At 42.1% G+C, this 22,867-nt stretch overlaps 1 pseudogene; it reads left to right on the top strand.

The window, feature by feature from the left end:
• LOC112069438 (serine/threonine-protein phosphatase 2A 56 kDa regulatory subunit gamma isoform-like) overlaps positions 1-22,867 on the top strand; it is a 52,558-nt pseudogene that overhangs the window by 7,435 nt on the left and 22,256 nt on the right.

Below are 22,867 nucleotides of genomic sequence, written 5' to 3'. Positions count from 1 at the left end.
TGTCATGAGCCAGTCACACTTCATATGCAATGTAAGTTATGGGATGGTAGCTGGTTAAATGCACAGACGCTATAGACACAACAGTAAATACAAAGGAGATGATAGAGGAATACAGGAAAAAGAGGACCGAGCACGCCCCCATTCTCATCGACGGAGCTGTAGTGAAGCAGGTTGAGAGCTTCAAGTTCCTTGGCGTCCACATCACCAATAAACTAACATGATCCAAGCACACCAAGACAGTCGTGAAGAGGGCACGACAAAACCTATTCCAACCTCAGGATACTGAAAAGATTTGGCATGGGTCCTCAGATCCTCAAAAGGTTCTACAGCTGCGCCATCGAGAGCATCCTGACTGGTTGCATCACTGCCTGGTATGGCAACTGCTTGGCCTGCGACCGCAAGGCACTACAGAGGGTAGTGCGTATGGCCCAGTACATCACTGGGGCTAAGCTACCTGCCATCTAGGACTTCTACACCAGGCGGTGTCAGAGGAAGGCCCTAAAAATTGTCAGACTCCAGCCTCCCTAGTCATAGACTGTTCTCTTTACTACCGCACGGCAAGCAGTACTGGAGCGCCAAGTCTAGGTTCAAGAGGCTTCAAAACAGTTTCTACGTCCAAGCCCTAAGACTCCTGAACAGCAAATCAAATGGTCACCCAGACTATTTGCATTGTCTCCCCACCCTCTTTTACACTGCTGCTACTCTCTGTTGTCATCTATGCGTAGTCACTTTAAAAACTCTACCTACATGTACATATTACCTCAACTAACCTGTGCCCCTGCACATTGACTCTGTACCGGTACCCCCTGTATATAGTCTCACTATTGTTTTTTTTTTCTATTGTATGTTTTTTTTTTTTTAGGGTGGATCAGCTTAATATTGTAGATTGTTGCTTCCATCAATGTAATTGTCTTCATCATTTCCAATCCCCCATATTTTTGAGGGTAAATATATCTATAATTTTTTATTTTAAATATATACCTTTTATTATACCCCTCCCCCAATTGGAGTAAACAAATCTTCTACTTTCAGTTTATACAGACACATTTTACAGACAATCTATTTTACAATAGTTATTTTGTTTGTTTTTAGTCCTTCCTCTATTTCTTATGTCCATCCAGTTTGATTTCTATTTGTAACTGTGCTATTTCACAACATTTCTGAACCTATATACATTTTACAGACCCTGTATGTTTTACATTGATTATCTTGTTGTTAGTCCCACCTTTCAACTCCATTCAACCCCTCCCATCTATCTCTTAACACCATCCATTTTGGATTTCTATTTGCCATATATTTTTCAACTGCGCTGTGATGCTTCACAAAAGTACTGAACCTTTCTATTCTCATAGCTTCTACAGATTGTAAATTAAAGAAACATTTTTGCTGAAATAATGATCTAATGACTCTGCCTCCTCGCAGCAAAATCTGCAGAGCTGGGAAGATTTTATCCCCCATAATATATAACATTCTATTGGTTACAAGAATTTTGTATAATTTAAATAGAAACATTTTGAAGTTTTGAATCCGCAAAACGTCGTTTTGCGTGTCAATTCATAAACCATGTGCCATGGAATCGGTACATCAAATCTCTGCCCAACTATTTTGCAATTTATATGGCACCACATTTTTTGGTCCTTTAATTTTCTTCAACCGTTTTTGGTCTTTAAACTTCTTATGGCTGCAATCCAGTTAATGGGATCGATAGGACAACAGCCAGTGAAAGTGCAGGGCGCCAAATTCAAACAGAAATCTCATAATTAAAATTCCTCAAGCATACAAGTATTTCACACCATTTTAAAGATACACTTCTTGTTAATCCCACCACAGTGTCTGATTTTAAAATAGGCTGTACAGCGAAAGCACCACAAACGATTCTGTTAGGTCACCGCCAAATCACAGAAAAACACAGCCATTTTTCCAGCCAGACAGGAGTCACAAAAAGCAGAAATAGAGAAAATTAATCACTAACCTTTGATCTTCATCAGATGACACTCATAGGACTTCATGTTACACAATACATATGTTTTGTTCGATAAAGTTCATATTTATATCCAAAAATCTCAGTTTACGTTGGCGCCATTTTCAGAAATGCCTCCAAAATATCCGGAGAAATTGCAGAGAGCCACATCAAATAACATAAATACTCATCATAAACTTTGATGAAAGATACATGTTTTACATAGAATTAAAGATAAACTTGTTCTTAATGCAACCGCTGTCAGATTTCAAAAAGCTTTACGGCAAAAGCACAGTATTCAATAATCTGAGAACAACGTTCAGCCACAAAAGGAAGCCATACAGTTACCCGCCAAATTGTGCAGTCAACAAAACTCATAAAAAGTATTATACAACTTCACTTACCTTTGCTGATCTTCGTCGGAATGCACTCCCAGGACTCCCACAAAAAATGTTTGTTTTGTTCGGTAATGTCCATCATTTATGTCCAAATAGCAATTTTTGTTAGCGTGTTTGGTAAACAAATCCAAAGTCAGGAAGCGCGTTCACTAAAAGCAGACGAAATGTCAAAAAGTTCCGTAACAGTCAGTAGAAACATGTCAAACGATGTATTGAATAAATCTTTAGAATGTTTTTAACTTATCTTGAATAATGTTCCAACCGGAGAATTACATTGACTTCAGATGTGCGATGGAACAGAGCTCCCTCTCATGTGAACGTGCATGGTCAGAGCATGGTCAGGTCATGGTAGACCTGACTAATTCCTGTCTCCGTCGGCCCCACTTCACAGTAGAGGCATCAGACAAGGTTCTACAGACTGTTGACATCTAGTGGAAGCTGTAGGAAGTGGAAACTCATCCATATCCCACTGTGTATTCAATAGGGTCTTGGTTGAAAATCGACCAACCTCAGAATTCCAACTTCCTGTTTGGATTTTTTTCTCAGGTTTTTGCCTGCCATATGAGTTCTGTTATACTCACAGACATCATTCAAACAGTTTTAGAAACTTCAGAGTGTTTTCTATCCAATACTAATAATAATATGTATATATTAGCAACTGGGACTGAGGAGCAGGCAGTTTAATATGGGCACCTCTGGGCACCTTTCATCCAAGCTACTCAATATTGCCCCTGCAGCCATAAGAAGTTAATGCAGGGCCGACAGACAAGTTAATTTACTTCCCCCTTCTACTTGCCTCTTCTATTTTTAGGTAATGCTGCAATTAGTTGGTTGTAATTTTAGGTAGAGCAGACATTTCCTTAGATCTGTGTTAGCTGCATTTGACAACTTCACCAGTCCTATTTATGATAACATTTACAAACATTACACCTTTTTAAAATAATTTTATCAATAAACTTGTATATTTGAGTTTAACTACAATATATGTTGTATTATTTGTTCTGTCTCAGGTGGATTAAACTGAAATTGCAACCAAGTTTCTAAGGCATGTTTAAAAAATAAAAAAAACTTTGGAGATAACCGAAAGTGTAATCTGAATAAAGGGGAAAAAGGCCTTTCTTGCACATGGGGTGAGACTTTCTTAGTAATTTACTAGAGAACCATTTCGGATTTGAGTGTAACTTTTGTATGACTGATACATTTTGTGAGGTCTAATGCTTTAGTATTTAATCATTTCTTCCCTCCGAATTCATATTCGTTATGTTAATAGGCCCTTTTAATTTTGTCTGGCTTGTCATTCCAAATAAATTGAATATTTTTTGTTCATATAATTCAAAAAGCAGGTCACTAGGTGTAGGGAAAACCATAAACAAATAGGTAAACTGAAATGACTAAAAATGTATTGGAGTGAGATCATTTCTTTCTTTCATGATAAGTATACTGAGTATACTGTCAGACCATTTTATTGGTAAACTACACAGTAATGTAAAAGTTGAACTTTTTTTGTGATCCAATACATAATGTAGTACATTTACCATAATTTGGTTTTAATTAGCAAAAGTATCTAGATCCTCTGAGGCTGTGGAGGGATTCTAATTGTGGTTTTAATAGAAAACATGAATCATCAGCGTATAATGAAACCTTTGTTTTTAAGCCACGGATTTCTAATCCCTTTATGTTATTGTTGGATCTAATTTTAACACTTCAATGGCAATAATAAATAGATATGCCGATTGTGGACAACCTTGTTTTTCTCCTCTTGACAGTTTAAAACTTACTGAGATGTAGCCATTATTTACTATTTTATACATAGGGTTACTATACTTAAACCCATTTTATAAGAGATTCTCAAATTGAAATATACTAGGCATTTATATAAAAACTCAAGTCTTTATCAAAAGCCTTTTCAAAATCAGCTATGAAAACCAGGCCTTTTTCCCCAGATATGTCATAGTATTCTATTGTTTCCAGTAGTTGTCTTGTATTATCTCCAATGTATCGTCAATGTAAAAGACCTGTCTGATTAGGATGAATAATATCTTGACAAAACCTTTTTAATTTTATGCGCCAAGCATTTGGCTAGAATTTTTGTACCGCAACACGGAAGTGTAAGAAGCCTCCAATTTTTTTAAATGGACTTGATCTTTATATAAACTCAGCAAAAAAAGAAACGACCTCACACTGTCAACTGCATTTATTTTCAGCAAACTCAACATGTGTAAATATTTGTATGAACATAAGATTCAACAACAGACATAAACTGAACATGTTCCACAGATGTGACTAACAGAAATGGAATAACAAAGAAGGGGTCAAAATCTTAAGTAACAGTCAGTATCTGGTGTTGCCACGAACTGCATTAAGTACTGCAGTGCATCTCCTCCTCATGGACTGCACCAGATATGCCAGTTCTAGCTGTGATATGTTACCCTGCTCTTCCACCAAGGCACCTGCAAGTTCCTGGACATTTCTGGGGGGAATGGCCCTAGCCCTCACCCTGCGATCCAACAGGTCCCGGCGTGCTCAATGGGGTTGAGATCCGGGCTCTTCGCTGGCCATGGCAGAACACTGACATTCCTGTCTTGCAGGAAATCATGCACAGAATGAGCAGTATGGCTGGTGGCATTGTCATGCTGGAGGGACATGTCAGGATGAGCCTGCAGGAAGGGTACCACCTGAGGGAGGAGGATGTATTCTCTGTAACGCACAGCGTTGAGATTGCCTGCAATGACAACAAGCTCAGTCAGATGATACTGTGACACACCGCCCCAGACCATGACGGACCCTCCACCTCCAAATCGATCCTGCTCCAGAGTACAGGCCTCGGTGTAACGCTCATTCCTTCGACGATAAACGCGAATCCGACCATCACCCCTGGTGAGACAAAAACGCGACTCGTCTGTGAAGAGCACTTTTTGCTTGTCTGGTCCAGCGACGGTGGGTTTGTGCCCATAGGCGACGTTGTTGCCAGTGATGTCTGGTGAGGACCTGCCTTACAACAGGCCTACAAGCCCTCAGTCCAACCTCTCTCAGCCTATTGTGGACAGTCTGAGCACTGATGGAGGGATTGTGTGTTCCTGGTGTAACTCGGGCAGTTGTTGACATCCTGCACCTGTCCCGCAGGTGTTACATGTGGTCTGCCACTGCGAGGACGATCAGCTGTCCGTCCTGTAGCACTGTCTTCGGCATCTCACAGTACGGACATTGCAATTTATTGCCCTGGCCACATCTGCAGTCCTCATGCCTCCTTGCAGCATGCCTTAGGCACGTTCACGTAGATGAGCAGGGACCCTGGGCATCTTTCTTTTGGTGTTTTTCAGAGTCAGAAAGGCCTCTTTAGTGTCCTAAGTTTTCATAACTGTGACCTTAATGCCTACCGTCTATAAGCTGTTAGCATCTTAACGACTGTTCCACAGGTGCATGTTGATTAATTGTTTATGGTTCATTGAACAAGCATGGGAAACAGTGTTTAAACCCTTTACAATGATCTGTGAAGTTATTTGGATTTTTACGAATTATCTTTGAAAGACAGGGTCCTAAAAAAGGGGTATTTCTTTTTTTGCTGAGTTTATATACCACTTGGATCCTGTTTCAGTAATAATGATATCAGACATTTTTGCTTGTCTGATAATCTACCGTTTATGTAGGAGTGGTTAAAACATGCTAATAATGGTCCTCTGAGTATATCAAAAAAAGTTTGGTATACTTCCACTGGTATGCCATCCAGCCTTGGAGTTTTCCCGGACTTAAAGGCTTTAATTGCATCAAGAAGTTTCTCTGTAATTTGGCCTTCATGTGTTTTTCTGTACAGATGTTAATTTGACATTGTTAATAGGGAAAAAATCCATACAATTAGCTTCAGTTAGTGGAGATGGGGGAGACTGAAACAACAACTTTCTTAAAGTACTTTAGTTCGGTGAATCATAGTCCCGCTATTGTTATTTTCCTGCTGCTCTTTAATTACTTGGTACTTTTATTTCTTATGCTTATCCATATTTTTTAAACTGCATTGTTGGTTAGGGGCTCGTAAGTAAGCATTTCATTGTAAGGTTTACACCTGTTGTATTCGGCGCATGTGACTTTGATTTGGAATACTTCCTCCTAGCTAGCTAGCCACTGTAGTTAGTATTTCCATTATAATTCAATCACAATGCCTGTTATTGCAGTGTCCTTAGCTCAATTGCTATGTTGTGATAGCTAGCAAATATGCTAACGCTAGCTAGCTAAAATGTCGCTATGGGCAGGCAGAGGCAGTATGGGATTATGGAGAGTGAATTACATTGTTCGTCATTTGATAGATATTTATCTAGCTGTGGCCATCTGTATCAACAAGGGCTTTCTACAAAATAGCAACATTGGCACATCTAGCTAGCTAATAAACATTGGAATCTAGACTTTAAACTAAGCAACGCAAACGGACATGCATTGCCAAACAGTGCTACTGCCACCTCATGCTTTGGAATATTTTAACAAGGCCTTGTGACTGCCAACTTCATGGTCTTTGCGGTGTGAATAAAAGAGCTTGACTACTGACACTGTTCAGAGGTGCTAAATATTTTTGGTTGGTGACAGGTAGACAATCCTATGTGTGTTTATGCTCTTTACAACGAGCATGGTTAGTCAGTCTACACCCCTGTCATTGTCTTATCAAGCAGAAAGGGCTGACACATACACGACTAAGAGCAAGAGAAGAATGTGAGCCATAGTCGTTGTGTGCGCGCCGTGTGTCTGCCTGTTGTGCTGGTGTTAGTGATGTATCTGCTCTCTATGAGAGCAGCTGAGGCAGAACATTTGCTCACTAGCTTCCTGTGTTATAACTGTGGCTTCCTGTTTCTTACACCTGGGCCATCTGTATGTGCACGCACACACACGGGTCCTCCGCTTTTACTGAATGATAGTCAATGCCTCCACGTATTTTGCAATTTTTCACGTCTTTCATCAATCACTGTGTAATTATGTATCCTCTCATTATTGTTGTTCGAGGGGAAATCCACTTGTTGTTGTGAGCCAGAGATAAGATGCAGCCTAATAATACGTGTGTATAGAACTGACCTACTGTACGTTGTATAAAGTATCATTGGACTATCTGTGCTTTTCCTAGAGACTAGATAAGGCGGGTGATAATGTAGCCTATTAGGCTACACTGCTTGTTTGCTTACTTTTTATAGTGGGTTACTTTGTCTGAGTCTTGATTTATTTATTTACATAGCTCTTTCTGATGGGAATGCCATTTATTGTAATGGAGGCGGGGGCAGGGTAGATGTTTGTGTGAGCGAGACAGAAAAGAGATGAGGGGTAAGGTTTGCAGAGCTTCAGTCATCTTTCCCCCTGAGGTTGTTAGCCAGACCTCCTGTGTCTGCTCCAATCACAGCAAAGGTCCCGCCTCTTCCCCAGCACACCAGCAAATCCCCTCAACCTGCCTCATGCTTGTGCATTCTGACAGCCTGCCCCATGTGACCCAGGTTGGCCAATCAGACTCCTTAGAGTGATGACATCACTAACTTGCCTGTTCCCTCCAACTGCAGCAGAGTTTCATTTTCTGCTCGGAGTGTTTGGTGTTAAAATGGAGGCTGGCTCCTCGCCTTAGCCTGTGCTACCTTCTACCCCAGCCATTAGATGTTGACAGGCACTAGTGCTGCCAGCGTGATGGTTCTGGATGCACCGAGCTCAAATGGGCCTTTTCAGCCCGTGGCCCTCATGCATTTCAGAGGTGAGCAATGCTAGCTGGCAGTTTTTTTTCTGTGTCTTATATCTGGTTCTGTGTGTGTGCGCACTAGGGGGAGGTGGGCAAAAATGTTGCCATTTACCATCTGTAGCTGTTTCAATGTGCTTTGCAGATAGAAACGGTTTGAGACTAAAGCCTTCTCTAGGAGGCGGCAGGGAAGGGTGTCTGTTATCTACTGTCTGGGCACCTGGGGAGTTTTTGGAGCAAGTGAAGATTGTTTTTGTCGTAGACAATCAAGGAAGGTTTTTGCTAGTGCATTGCATAGCTCAGTGTGGGAGAAAGGGAGGGGAAGGGGGCTAGTTTTACTGCCTTCTGCCTCTACCATCCCCCACCAAGACTGCTGATGTCAAAGGATGTGAGGTCACAGCCGTTTGTGTGTTTTGTGTCACCCTAAAAAGGCAGAGCCCTTTTGCTATGCTCTGTCCCTCGCAGTGGAGATGGCAGTGTTTTCCCTATATTCATTTAGTTGTTGCCGCTCCCGAAAATATGATTACATTAAAAAAAAAAAAAAAATCCGGATGGTAAAATGTTTTCAATGTGAACTATAACCAGATATATAAAGTATGTAGAACAGATAATGGAGCTATATTTTTTTTAATGGGATCATCTTGAGAACTAACAACCATTAGTTTTAAATTTGTTTTTATAAACAGTCAGCTATGTTTGAGTCACTCAGATAGCATAAGAACACGGCATAAGCCATGACAAAATATGTAGAATTGGAGGAAAATGGCTTTAAAAAGGTGAAATGTTCTCTCTGCCCCATGGCAAAATGTGTATCTTTAAAACAGCCAAATGTTGAAATCTGTTTCATACATCCTCAGTGTTAAACAGTAGCTTTAAGGACCAAATTAGTACAACAGTAGCAGACACTAGTCATTGAATATACATTGTTTGGTCTTCTGTTTTTACTAATAGTGAAGAAACAACGGTTTCCTGATTGCAATACGAGTGCATTTTTATGGAAACCGTACTGTATTGTCCCCATCGCCTCAATCTTGTATTATTATGCACATATATTTTGCCAAGACACCTGTGACCTGCTGCTGCATATTGTTGTCATGACATTTTTTCTGGCAATGTATTATGCATCAGCTGCTGTTCAAATCTCCATAAAAGCTAATGGCCTCTGGCACTGTTGTTGTGAGTAGTCTGCTGAGACACTGTAGGAGTGACACTACCGATTTGGCTTAGAGGTGTAGACTTGTGTTCAGTGTTTCCACTCTTCATTTAGCAGCGTTGGCCCTCAGCTGGTGAATTTGTTGGCACCGCTTCAAAATATACTGTGTTCAAAACATTAAGAACATCTGCTCTTTCCATGACAGACTGACCAGGTGAATCCACGGGCTAGCTATGATCCCTTATTGATGGCACTTGTTAAATCCACTTCAATCAGTGTAGGTAAGTGGTCACCAACCAGTCAATAGCCAAACAATAAAACCTTGCTAAACTATTTTTTTTAAATGGTGCGAGGTGCACCGGATTCAGCTGCTCTGCGCGCCGGGTAGGCGAAGTGTTCCCATTTTTTTTTAAATAATTTAATGTATCTAAAGGATCAAACTCTGCCTTCCCGGCGGGCCTGGAGAGCAAGCAAGTGCACCTATAGGCCTAGCGCTGGCCAATTGGATTTCTCAGATTATCATGCAGTAACCTACGTAGTAGCATGTGTAAAATAAAGATTCCTCGAGCGCACTGAATACTATGAAATTTCAAGACTTTTATAACCATAACTAGAGACTGTCAATGAATACAATAAAGAGCTGCTGTTTTTGAGTGGTGGTTACTTTCACACTTTATATAATTCAACCAGCACTGCCGCTGCAATGAATGAGTAGGAATGTGTATCGATAGGCTTATGCTATTTTTATTATTTGCTTAGGTCTTTTTCAATATCGTGGAATATGTCACTTTCTTCGTTCATAGGAGTAACAACATGAATTTGTGCATGAGACAGAAATAATGCGGTGCAACTCGAGTTGTGCCATCAGCTGGAAGATAATGTCCCCTCTTCGGTCAGTGCCTTTGAATGGGCTATGTTAGTAGGTGCCAGGTGCACCGGTTTTTGTCAAGAACTGTAACGCAGCTTGGTTTTTCACGCCCAACAGTTTCCCGTGTGTATCAAGAATGGTCCACCACCCAAAGGACATCCAGCCAACTTAACACAAGTGTGGGAAGCATTGGAATCAACATGGGCCAGCATCCCTGTGGAATGCTTTCGACACCTTGTTGAGTACATGCCCCGACGAATTGAGGCTGTTTTGAGGGCAAAAGGGGGTGTGCAACTCCAATATTAGGAAGATGTTCTTAATGTTTGGAATACTCTGTGTCTATTTCTGGCGAGACACTTTTAAATGGATAGTCATTGGCTCAGTGACTGGAAGTCTATGGCAACAGCTAGCATGTCATTGCGCTAGCGCTAGTAGCACCCCCCTCCTCCCTTTACCACCACTGCTGAAAACAATCCTATGGGAAACACTGGTGTTACTTGGCCTAGTTATGAGAAATGCATTAATGCTATTATTTTGCATAAAAATGATGCAAACATTCAAAGCAGTTGGTTTAGGCAAAGCAGTCCACACTTTCAGCTTGTCCTAAAGCATTAAGTAGGCCCTTCTTGACACACAATTACCCTAACCGTTGTGCCTTGGCTGAATCTAGGTCTGCATCAACCCTTCAGATGTGCTTGTGTTCACTGGGAGTTATGATGAAGCTGATCCTAGATCTGTGCCCTGTTTTACACCCATAGCGAATGTTCAGATGCTTTCTCTTAACCTGTAAATGTCTGTGGAGGCATTAAGGTCATGAGCCCATGCGGTGTGGGGCACACGTCCCTTTAATATTTTAGGCAAGATGGGAAACCCTAGGACTGTTGTGTAATGGCACTAGGCCTGGGGTAGGGTAGGCATGGAGGAGTGGATAATGGGACACGCATGTTAGAGCAACAACGTGTCTCAACACGCCTGACACAGGCATGTTCCACAGCAGAAGCAGTGTTATTCAACAGGGGATAATGAAAGAGAGGGGTCGTGTTAGCGCTGGGCTGCCAAGTCAGGTAGTTTCTTTATACTTTTTTTAAAAACACACAGGTTTAGGCCTATATAGAATTGTTCAGGTTGGACAATCAGCAGGTTTGGTGAAAACTGCCGATTTCATATCAAAATTATTCAATTGAACGAAACGCTGATGATTTGCTGTGCTATATGATCAACAGCCCTCGTCCCTGTTTCCTCGTTCCTGTTTCCTCAACCTTTTCTGTAGGATTCTCTCTGGAGCTTCGTCCCAAATTACCTGTGGTCAAAAGTAGCACACTACATAGGGAATAGGGTTCTGTTTGGGACACACTCTTGGTCATGCTGTGGCAACTAAAAGTCCGAGAGCCATGCAGTTTTGTTGTTTCACTCATAAGGTTGTGTGTGTGGTGGGATGATCGGTTCAGTCCTCCTCAGTATCGGGCTCATTGGTTTTGTAAGTTTAACGTATCATTTATTTGCACCAAAGAAAACCAGTCATAAACAACAAAGATTAAAAAAATACAAATCAAATTCTCACATTCGCTGAAATCAACAGGTAAATGCTTACTTGCAAGCCCTTAACCATCAATGCCGTTTTAAATTAATACCCACCCCCCAAAAAAACAATTGATAATGATGTGGTTGGAAGCCCAAGGGCTTATATAAAAAGCGATATACAATACATAACTAAAAAAAATAAAAGTTTGTTAAAATAGATAACAAAACCCTCATCATAAATGTACAAATTAACCTATCAGAAATCATTTATAAGGGCTTAAATCCAGCATGTCTGTATAGATGCCATCCTCTGCACCAATGTACCTGACCAGGTAAGGTATTGAACTCAAAACGGCAATATCTCGCTGAGCTAAAGCCAAGGTTTTAGTTCTGGGAACCAAAATGTATGTTTAAGTCTCAGCTAGCCAGGCATGGTTAGGGTACCCATCATGCGAGCATAGTTTTTCCGCAAACTTTTTTCGTTGGCCAGAATGTTCCCGCCTGCCTTTGGTCTTTGGGAACATTTAACCCATTGTTAGAGCGGTGACTCCAGTATCTTGTCAGTATATACCACCATCTTTGTCAGAGATGCTTTGTGTATATGGCCCCTGGTCCAAAGTCCTTTCTCTCTCCTGCTTCAGTGGTGACCTAGTGTGCAGGTAGTGGTGGTAGGTCAGTTCAACCAAGATCTACATGACAAACTTGCAACAAAAAAATTCAAGGCACTCATTTGTGAATGTTTTTTTTTAAAGTTTGTGTACCTAACACAGGTTAGGTGAAAAAAGTGGTTAACCAGAATGCACTGTCGGAGACCTTTGTTAGACTGCATTTGTTTTCTCTTCAGATTGGAATTGTCATGTAGGCCTAGTGTATGAAGCTGGCTGCTTCTAAATATTGATTTCTGTCAGGCTGTGTTGTGGTCAGTCATCGCATGCACAGTGCACACGGCAATGATGATCTAGCTAGCGACACTATATATACAAAGTATGTGGACACCCCTTCAAATGAGTGAATTTGGCTATTTCAGCCACACCTTTTGCTGACAGGTGTATAAAATCAAGCACACCGCCATGCATTCTCCATAGACAAACATTGGCAGTAGAATGGCCTTACTGAATAGCTGTGACTTTCAACGTGGCGCAGTCATAGGATGCCACCTTTTCCAACAAGTCAGTTTGTCAAATTTCTGCCCTGCTAGTGAGTTAGTGCTGTTTTTGTGAAGTGGAAAGGTCTGGGAGCAACAACGACTCAATCGTGAAGTGGTAGACCACACGAGCTCACAGAACGGGACCACCGACTGCTGTAGCGCAAAAAAATGGTCTGTCCTTGGTTGTAACACTTACTGAGTTTCAAACTGCCTCTGGAAACAATGTCATCAGAACTGGTTGTGGGGAGCTTCATGAAATGGGTTTCCATGTCCGAGCAGCCGCACGCACACAAACCTAAGATCACCATGCCAACTGTTGGCTGGAGTGGTGTAAAGCTCGCTGCCATTGGACTGTGGCGCAGTGGATATGCGTGTTCTCTGGAGTGATGAGTCACATTTCACCATCTGGCAGTCCGACGGACGAATCTGGGAGAACGCTACCTGCCTGAATGCATATTGCAAACTAACGTTTGGTGGAGGAATAATGGTCTGGGGCTGTTCATGTTTCGGGCTAGGTTTCAGTGAAGGGAAACCTTAACACTACAGCATAAAATGAAATTCTAGACAATTCTGTGCTATCAACTTAGTGGCAACAGTTTGGTGAAGGCCCATTTACGGTTTCATCATGACAATGCTCCCGTGCACAAAGCGAGGTCCATACAGAAATGGGTTTGTTGAGCTGTGGAAGAACTTGACTGGCATGCACATAGCCCTGACCTTAACCACATCGAACACCTTTGGGATGAATTGGAATGCCAACTGCGAGCCAGGCCTATTCGCCCAACGTCAGTGCCCGACCTCACTAATGCTGTTGTGGCAGAATGCTGCTGGGACTTGCTTCCAGTGTTACAACGTCTAGTGGAATGCCTTCCCAGAAGAGTGGAGGCTGTTAGTCCCCCCACCCCCTTTGCTGCAGTAACTCCACATTAATGCCCTTGATTTTGTAATGAGATGTTTGACAAACAGGTGTCCACATTTTGGTCATGTAGTGTATCTACCTGAGTGAGCCTTCATCCAGAGAAAGGAGACTGAGCAGATATTTGAATGTTAATGTTTATTTGATGGCTGCCACGCTCTGTGCTCCTTCAGCCTGATTTCAAAGTGTTTACAATTGTGTTCGTTCAGCAGGCTGTAATCAGGAGCGTCAGTGTCTGTGAGACACTTTTTTTTCCCTTTAAAAAAAAACTTTCACTCATTCTCTAGTTAAGTGGCTGGGTTTTTGGTTATTTTGCCTACAGTACGTGCTGTGAATTTGTCTTTGTTCTGTGTATTTTGTCAAGCAGTGAAAATGAATTTCCTCATGTGAGTGGATAATGAATCTGACTCTCTCTCCCACTCTTCCCCCCCCCCCAGATGTCCCTCCGGCGGAGCAGGAAAAGTTGTTTGTCCAGAAGCTGCGTCAGTGCTGCGTCCTGTTTGACTTTTTGTCGGACCCTCTGAGCGACCTGAAATGGAAGGAGGTGAAGCGGGCAGCCCTCAGCGAGATGGTGGAGTACATCACCCACAACAGGAACGTCATCACAGAGCCCATCTACCCAGAGGTGGTGCACGTGGTCAGTAGACACAGTGAAGAATGCCTAGGTTGTAATTATTAGTGCACACTGTACCAAAACATTTTTAAACATAAAAGGGAAAGAAAAGTGTTTGTTAGTACTCCCTCCCTCTTTTGGACCTGTTTTGCATATTTTTGGTTCCTGGTTTATACAACCCTTCTACACTATCATGCTGTTTTTTTTCTTCCGTTGATTGTGTGGTGCACATAGGCCTAGTCAGTGGAGAAGGCCCTCTGGAGACATTGATGTATTGTCCTTAGGGGTGTGAACGTTTAAAAGTTAAATCGTTTAAACGAAGTTGGGACCCGTAATGTTAAAAAAATAATTAACTGAAAAACGTTCAGTTATAAAAAAATATATTTTCTGTGTTTATAGATTATCATAACATATGACCGCCAGCCTGCCTTCTCATGCCTGCCTCTCTCTCGCGCTGGAATGCCTTCTCCTGCCTCTCTCACACGCTGGCCTGCCTGCTCTGCCTCTTGGCTAGCGGTTTTAAGACTTCGGTCTGTTGCGAATAGAATATCCTAGCCTATTGTGGCACCTACAGCTTTGGGCCAGTCTTGCGAGCATGGGGTAGCCTACTCTAGGGTTGGGCGGTATCCGGATCTTCATATCCTGACCTTCATACACAAGAAGCGCTATTTCTTTCCAGACCATAATATAGACCATAAAAATATGTAATATCTTCACACAAAACAATTGTAAGCAGCAGGGATCTTGATCCAGGAGGCGATTGATTGTCTCTGCTGTAAAAAACAACAGCTTGATCTTGCAAGCTAGCTACTTAGCTAACAAGTTCGCAAACCAAATGCGTAGTTGGAGACTCGAGCTGGAGATATTTTATTTGGCATATCTTAGATGGTTATTATAATATATTTTAATAAATTTTACGTTATTGAAAACCATAGTCAGTATTTCAAAATGCCCTGGTAAACGTTATAACTGGTATACCCTCCAAGCCTAGCCTACTATTTTTTTTTTTGCCTCATATGAAATCACAGTAGGCTACCAGTAGCCTGTTTCGATTCCGCTTTTCAGACAATGGAATGTGGCCCCTTGAAAGCGCTGAGGCATGTTTGTCTGTTAGGGTAGTCTACACTATGTAAAAAAAAGAAATGCTCACACAAAACCTTCTCTAGTGAGATGAACTGACATTTACTTGTCTTTAAAGGAATTATTGCTTCTGAAGCAGTACTCAAGTCCATCACTAGGCAACCAGAACTGTCAATCATAATCTCGAGCTACTGCGCGAAGCCGGCTCGCCTGCTGCCTGCTTGCAGACTACTCACTCCTAAAAAAGTACTTTAAAGTTTGTTAAATACCATGACTTACCAATACATTTTAGTATTTAACACATCTAGCTACCATACCATTTAAACTGCATAAATAACACAGCAGTGTTTATTGTTGTCAGGGAAAACATACAGAACATTTTACGCAGAAGCAGAATTCTACAGTCGTGGCCAAAAGTTTTGAGAATGACACAAATATACATTTTCACAAAGTCTGCTGCCTCAGTTTGTATGATGGCAATTTGCATATACTCCAGAATGTTATGAAGAGTGATGAGATGAATTGCAATTAATTGCAAAACGCCTCTTTGCCATGCTAATTAACTGAATCCCCCAAAAACATTTCCACTGCATTTCAGCCCTGCCACAAGGACCAGCTGACATCGTCAGTGATTCTCTCGTTAACACAGGTGTGAGTGTTGACGAGGACAAGGCTGGAGATCACTCTGTCATGCTGATTTGAGTTCGAATAACAGACTGGAAGCTTCAAAAGGAGGGTGGTGCTTGGAATCATTGTTCTTCCTCTGTCAACCATGATTACCTGCAAGGAAACACGTGCCGTCATTGTTTTGCACAAAAAGGGCTTCACAGGCAAGGATATTGCTGCCAGTGAGGTTGCACCTAAATCAACCATCAAGAACTTCAAGGAGAGCGGTTCAATTGTTGTGAAGAAAGCCCAAGAAAGTCCAGCAAGCGCCAGGGCCATCTCCTAAAGTTAATTCAGCTGCGGGATCGGGGCACCACCAGTACAGAGCTTGCTCCGGAATGGCAGCAGGCAGGTGTGAGTGCATCTGCACGCACAGTGAGGAGAAGACATTTGGAGGTTGGTCTGGTGTCAAGAAGGGCAGCAAAGAAGCCACTTCTCTCCCGGAAAAACATCAGGGACAGACTGATATTCTGCAAAAGGTTGGACTGCTGAGGACTGGGGTAAAGTCAATCCCCTTTCCGATTGTTTGGGGCATCTGGAAAAAAGCGACCATCAGTCCTGTGTCATGCCAACAGTAAAGCATCCTGAGACCATTCATGTGTGGGGTTGCTTCTCAGCCAAGGGAGTGGGCTCACTCATAATTTTGCCTAAGAACACAGCCATGAATAAAGAATGGTACCAACACATCCTCTGAGAGCAACTTCTCACAACCATACAGGAACTGTTTGGTGATGAACAATGCCTTTTCCAGCATGATGGAGCACCTTGCCATAAGGCAAAAGTGATAACTAAGTGGCTCGGGGAACAAAACATCGATATTTTGGGTCCATGGCCAGGAAACTCCCCAGACCTTAATCCCATTAAGAACTTGTGGTCAAATCCTCGAGGTGGGTAGACAAACAAGACCCCACAAATTCTGACAAACTCCAAGCATTGATTATGCAAGAATTGGCTGCCATCAGTCAGGATGTGGCCCAGAAGTTAATTGACAGCATGCCAGGGCGGATTGCAGAGGTCTTGAAAAAGGGTCAACACTGCAAATATTAACTCTTTGCATCAATGTAATTGTCAGTTAAAGCCTTTGACACTTATGAAATGCTTGTAATTATACTTCAGTATTCCATAGTAACATCTGACAAATATCTGAAGACACTGAAGCAGCAAATCTTGTGGAAATTCATATTTGTCATTCTCAAAACTTTTGGCCACGACTGTACTGTCTGAAAAGGTACAGACCTGATGCGGCACTTTTTTAAACTGTTAAGTTATCAATTGTCGCTATCGACAGAACGCATCTACAGTAATATGTCTGTAAAGGGTTGTGGTAGATAACTTCATCGCCTGGACCTAGTTGTTCATACATACGTAATAGAATCATTTTGTATTGTTAATTGATGTGGAATTTTGTAATTGATTTAACCATGATTCTTATCGTTTTAACAAAAAATTTTTTTGAACATTAAGGAACATTTTACATTTGTCACATCCCTAATTGTCCTCAAACTTGCTTTTAATGGTCACCAAAGACGACCCTCTGTTTGTGTTGCAAACACATTTAGTGTCCATAGGCCCCACAACCATTTTGTGTAGGCTTCTGTCTCTGGCTTGAGTGAATTCATAACCCTGCTATTCTCAAGTAGTCATGAAAGCTATAAGCCATTTCAATCAATTAAGCTGTCACAGAAGCTTTCAAATGGCATATTCCACATACTACAAAGTTTCCGCATTTCCCAGTCTCACGTTTTTTGTCGAGGGTGCCTTTGGCAGAAATTCTTCAAGTTATTTCAGTTCTAGTTAGGCTAGATGTTTTCTTTTATAGTTCCTGAGGCATAGGCGCGTCCCATTCCCTACCAGGTGAACTCTGTGAAACTAGGGCATTGCAGAGAGTGGAACTGCTTTACACTCACTGAACTTGAATCTGTTACCCAGAGTCAGAGGCGAGGCCGACTTTGTTATTCTATAGTACAGCTAGCAGTAGGCCTATTGTCTACCTAGCTAGCCATTATCAGCCAAGGGCTAGCACTGTGGGCTCGATATTTGTGTTACGCCACATATGACTGAAATCGGATTGGTGTGAAAATCTGAACTCATCTTTTGTGGTTTCGTCATCATGGGCTCACCTACCTCTGTAACAGATATACATGGCTGGGGATGTGATGTGTCGTGGTGCTGCCTGCCTGCCGGCCAGACGGGTCTGAATTAAAACAGGCTTTGATGTTTATCAAAGCAGGAAACCAAGGATGATCAAGGTGCAAATGTCCCTTCGTTCTCCTGATCCTGCCTCTATTTGATCAGTGCAGCAGAAAATGCAAGGCCGCTGCAAAATCAGCATAAGAATATACTCTTGGTTTACTTTAGTTCTCCCCTTCCTGAGTCTTTCACTTTGATGTGTTCACTGCTTTTAACATCAAAGTGTTGACGAGGCGGACTCTAAAGGGTGTGTTCTTTATGGTTACATAGACCACGATCGGCTCTTTGAGGGGGCGCCCAATTGACTATTGTTACAGACGCGCTCCAAAACAAATGTTACATTGATAATTCAGTCAAGTGAGTGCATTTTAACTCAACCTGCTGGAGGGGGGGGGGGGGGGGGTTAGTGTTATCTGAAAGGTGAGAATGAAATAGCGCTTTTCTACAAACTGAGGTACTCAAAGCGCTTTACATGGTAAGGAGAGAAACTCACCTCCACCACTCACCTGGGGGATGCACGGCAACCATTTTGTGGATGATGAAATTGGGCCAGGTTGGGAATTTTGCCTTATCACCGGGGTTAAAACACCTACTCTTATGATAAGTGCCATGGGATTTTTTACGACCGCAGAGAGTCAGTACATCCATTTAACGTCCCATCCTAAAGACTGCATCCTATGCAGTGCAATATCCCCTTCACTGCCCTGGGGCATTGGGATGTCCTTAGACCAGAGAAGAGTGCCCCCTACTGGCCTGCCAATACCACTTCCAGCAGCACCTGGTCTCCCATCCAGGGACCAACCAGGACCGACCCTGCTTAGCTTCAGAGGCAAGCCAGCAGTGGAATGCAGGGTGGTATGCTGCTGGCTTGGAGAGGTGAACAGAAAGAGTAGCCTAAGCTTCGGCTGGTAAAAAAAAAATGMCMGCTGSMSYMMGYGGGGGGMGGGGGGGGGGTCTGGTAAATGTAATCTTAAAGGTCCTGACATCCTCCTCTCTCTGGTTCTACTGGTCTGTGGCTGCGTTGATTGAAAAAGGTTTTTAAATGATGAATATGTAAATGATCAAGAAGATGCCGCCTGATGGGTGAAGAGGTCAGCTGGACAGCTGTACTGTTCTCTTATATTTAGTTGTATTCACAATACACATGAAACAAAGGGTGTTTCTCAATATGCCTTCTACCCTGCTCCACACCCCCATCCTCAGTCATACATTTTGAGAGGCACTACGCACTCCCGTGCTATTTCATTACTTTTGACCTTTTTAGAGTAAATTGAGTCATGTCGGCTGCTCATCTATGCTGGACTTTCCTGGATCACGACTACTCTCAGCTGTTATACGTCAAACATTTGTAGATTTAAACGTCTGGGTCGGTTTAATATTCCAATATTGTCAGTAAAGCAAATGATTTACATAGACTAGTGTTGCATGGTATAACGGTACCAGGGTAATATCATGGTACCAAAACCTCATGGTACTTATGATACCAACATTTTAGAATCCGTAGTACTGTTTCATAAGATACTACCACATTTTTTGTTGTTGTCCCTACCGATCTAAAGAACCCGCTGACGCCTGTTTATGAAATCCTAATAGTCAGTTTTGTTTAGAAATTCAGTTGAATTTAAGCAACATTAACTAGACTCTTGTATGCGCCAGTCCAATAATGTCCGCTTCACTTTCATGCGCCTATCACATGGCAGCTGTAATCAGCCAGCCGGCAGCTGGATCCCCTTCCAGCCATCACTCACCTGCATCTCTGTCTGGTCTTCCTGCGGCATTTATTCCTCCATCAATTCTTTTTAAATATAGCCGTGATGGCGAGTGGGGATGCAGTCTTGTTACATTTGATACATTGGAGCAGACATTTAACGAAAGTAACAAGCTAGCTAACTTCAGCAAGAGACAACTTGTTTTTACTTTATGCATTAGCTTGCAACATACTTTATCATTAAAATATTAGCGTAGACAATGACCATACTAGTTTACTAGCAATAGGTAACTTGCTAGTGCTGTAACTATAAGTTGTTAACCCTCATGATCCATGGTTAGAAAGCTGACCAGCTAAGTTATCACTCCTCATGATCCATGGTTAGAAAGCTTACCAAGATAGCTGGCTAGCTAAGTTATCACTCCTCATGATCCATGGTTAGAAAGCTGACCAAGTTAGCTGGCTAGCTAAGTTATCACTCGTCATGATCCATGGTTAGAAAGCTGACCAAGTTAGCTGGCACCCACATTTCACCTTCAGTGTCCCCCTCCTACACTCCCCAATATTCACTCGTTTCCCCCTCCTTACACTCCCATATTCACTCAGTTTCCCCTCCTACCACTCCCATTATTCACTCAGTGTTCCCCTCCTTAACACTCCCCATATTCCACTCAGTGTCCCCCCTCACACTCGCCCATATCACTGTGTTCCCCTCCTTACCTCCCCATATTCACTCATTACCCCTCCTTACACTCCCCATATTCACTCAGTTTCCCTCCTCCACAACTCCCCTATTCACTCAGTGTCCCCCCTCACACTCCCCATATTAACTCAGTGTTCCCCTCCTTACACTTCCCACCATATTCACTCCGTTCCCTCCTTACACTCCCCATATTCACTCAGTTTCCCCTCTCACACTTCCCCATATTCACTCGAGTCAGTTCCCTCCCTCACACTCCCATATTCATCGTGTTCCCCTCCTCACCACTCCCCATATTCATCCACACAATAGAGCCCATTTCTCTTGGCATCTACGGTTATTACAGTGCAGTTATGAGTAAGCGAACGGTATTGTGTTCACTTCTCTCTCGTATCAAACCCTAATAGATTTCCATTGTAGGGATTTTATTGGGTTAAGGGGTGGCTGCGAGAACCCAGTGAGACAGAGAGGGTAGAATGTTGATTGAATAACCTATTAGTTATGAGTAAACTCATATATAAGCGATGTAAGGCTTATGGATAAACGATTTGTGAATAACACATTATAATATGCGATATCACGATGGGGGTTTGATTTAATTGCCCCTTATAAGTAAAGGAAAAGTCGGTGTACCTAAGTTTTACAAATGATCCAAAAGAGTGAAAGTAATTCTGAGAGATGTTTTAAAGGGAGAACACTTAGTTGTTTATACTTTTTTTTATTTGCCTCATTAACGATTATGAAGATAGTGAATAAGTTTAAGAACCAGAAACACATTAATATAATAATTTAGTATTCCTTGTTTAAATTGTGATCTTAACAATTGTAGGGGGGTGTATGGGGGAGTTGGGGGGTGAGGTGAGCGTGGGGAGGGGGTGAGAGCGGGTGGGAGGAGATGGAGGGGAAGGAGGGAGGCACTACGCACTCCCGTGCTATTTCATTACTTTTGACCTTTTTAGAGTAAATTGAGTCATGTCGGCTGCTCATCTATGCTGGACTTTCCTGGATCACGACTACTCTCAGCTGTTATACGTCAAACATGTTAGAATTTAAACGTCTGGCGTTATAATATCCAATATGCGAGTAAAGCAAATGATTTACATAGACTAGTGTTTGGATGGTATAACGGTACCAGTAAGTAATCATGGTACCAAAACCTCATGGTACTTATGATACAACATTTAGAATCCGTAGTACTGTTTCATAAGATACTACCACATTTTTGTTGTTGTCCCTACCGATCTAAAGAACCCGCTGACGCCTGTTTATGAAACTCTAATAGTCAGTTTTGTTTAGAAATTTCAGTTGAATTAAGCAACATTAACTAGACTCTTTGTATGCGCCAGTCCAATAATGTCGCTTCCACTTTCATGCGCCTATCACATGGCAGCTGTAATCAGCCAGCCGGCAGCTGGATCCCCTCCAGCCATCACTCACCTGCATCTCTGTCTGTCTTCGTGCGGGGCATTTATCCTCCATCAATTCTTTTTAAATATAGCCGTGGATGGCGAGTGGATTCAGCTTGTTACATTATACTAATTGAGCAACATTTAACAAAGAGTAACAAGCTACTAACTTCAGCAAGAGACAACTTGTTTTTACTTTATGCATTAGCTTGCAACATACTTTATCATTAAAATATTAGCGTAGAGCAATGACCATATAGTTTACTAGCAATAGGTAACTTGCTAGTGCTGTAACTATTAAGTTGTTAACCTCATATCCCAGGTTAGAAAAGCTGACAGCCTAAGTTAAAATCATCTGCCTCATGATCCATGGTAGAAAGCTTACCAAGATAGCTGGCTGCTAAGTTATCACTCCTGCATGATCCATGGGTAGAAAGCTGACAAGTTAGCTGCTAGCTAAGTTATCACTCGTCATGATCCATGGTTAGAAAGCTGACCAAAGTTAGCTGGCTAGCTAATTATCACTCGTCATGATCCATGGTTAGAAAGGCTGACCAAGTTAGCTGGCTAGCTAAGTTATCACTCGTCATGATCCATGGTTAGAAAGCTGACCAGTTAGCTGGCTAGCTAAGTTATCACTCGTCATGATCCATGGTAGAAAGCTGACCAAGTTAGCTGGCTACTAAGTTATACTCGTCATGATCCATGGTTAGAAAAGCTGACCAAGTTAGCTGGCTAGCCTAAGTTATCACTCGTCATGATCCATGGTTAGAAACTGACCAAGTTAGCTGGCTAGCTAAGTTATCACTCGTCATGATCCGATGGTTGAAAGCTGACCAAGTTAGCTGC

Source organism: Salvelinus sp. IW2-2015, unplaced genomic scaffold (assembly GCF_002910315.2).
Source record: "Salvelinus sp. IW2-2015 unplaced genomic scaffold, ASM291031v2 Un_scaffold1013, whole genome shotgun sequence".
NCBI classification, from domain to species: Eukaryota; Metazoa; Chordata; class Actinopteri; order Salmoniformes; family Salmonidae; genus Salvelinus; species Salvelinus sp. IW2-2015.
The sequence above is the reverse complement of the archived record's forward strand: the minus strand, read 5'-3'. Positions and strand labels throughout refer to the sequence as shown.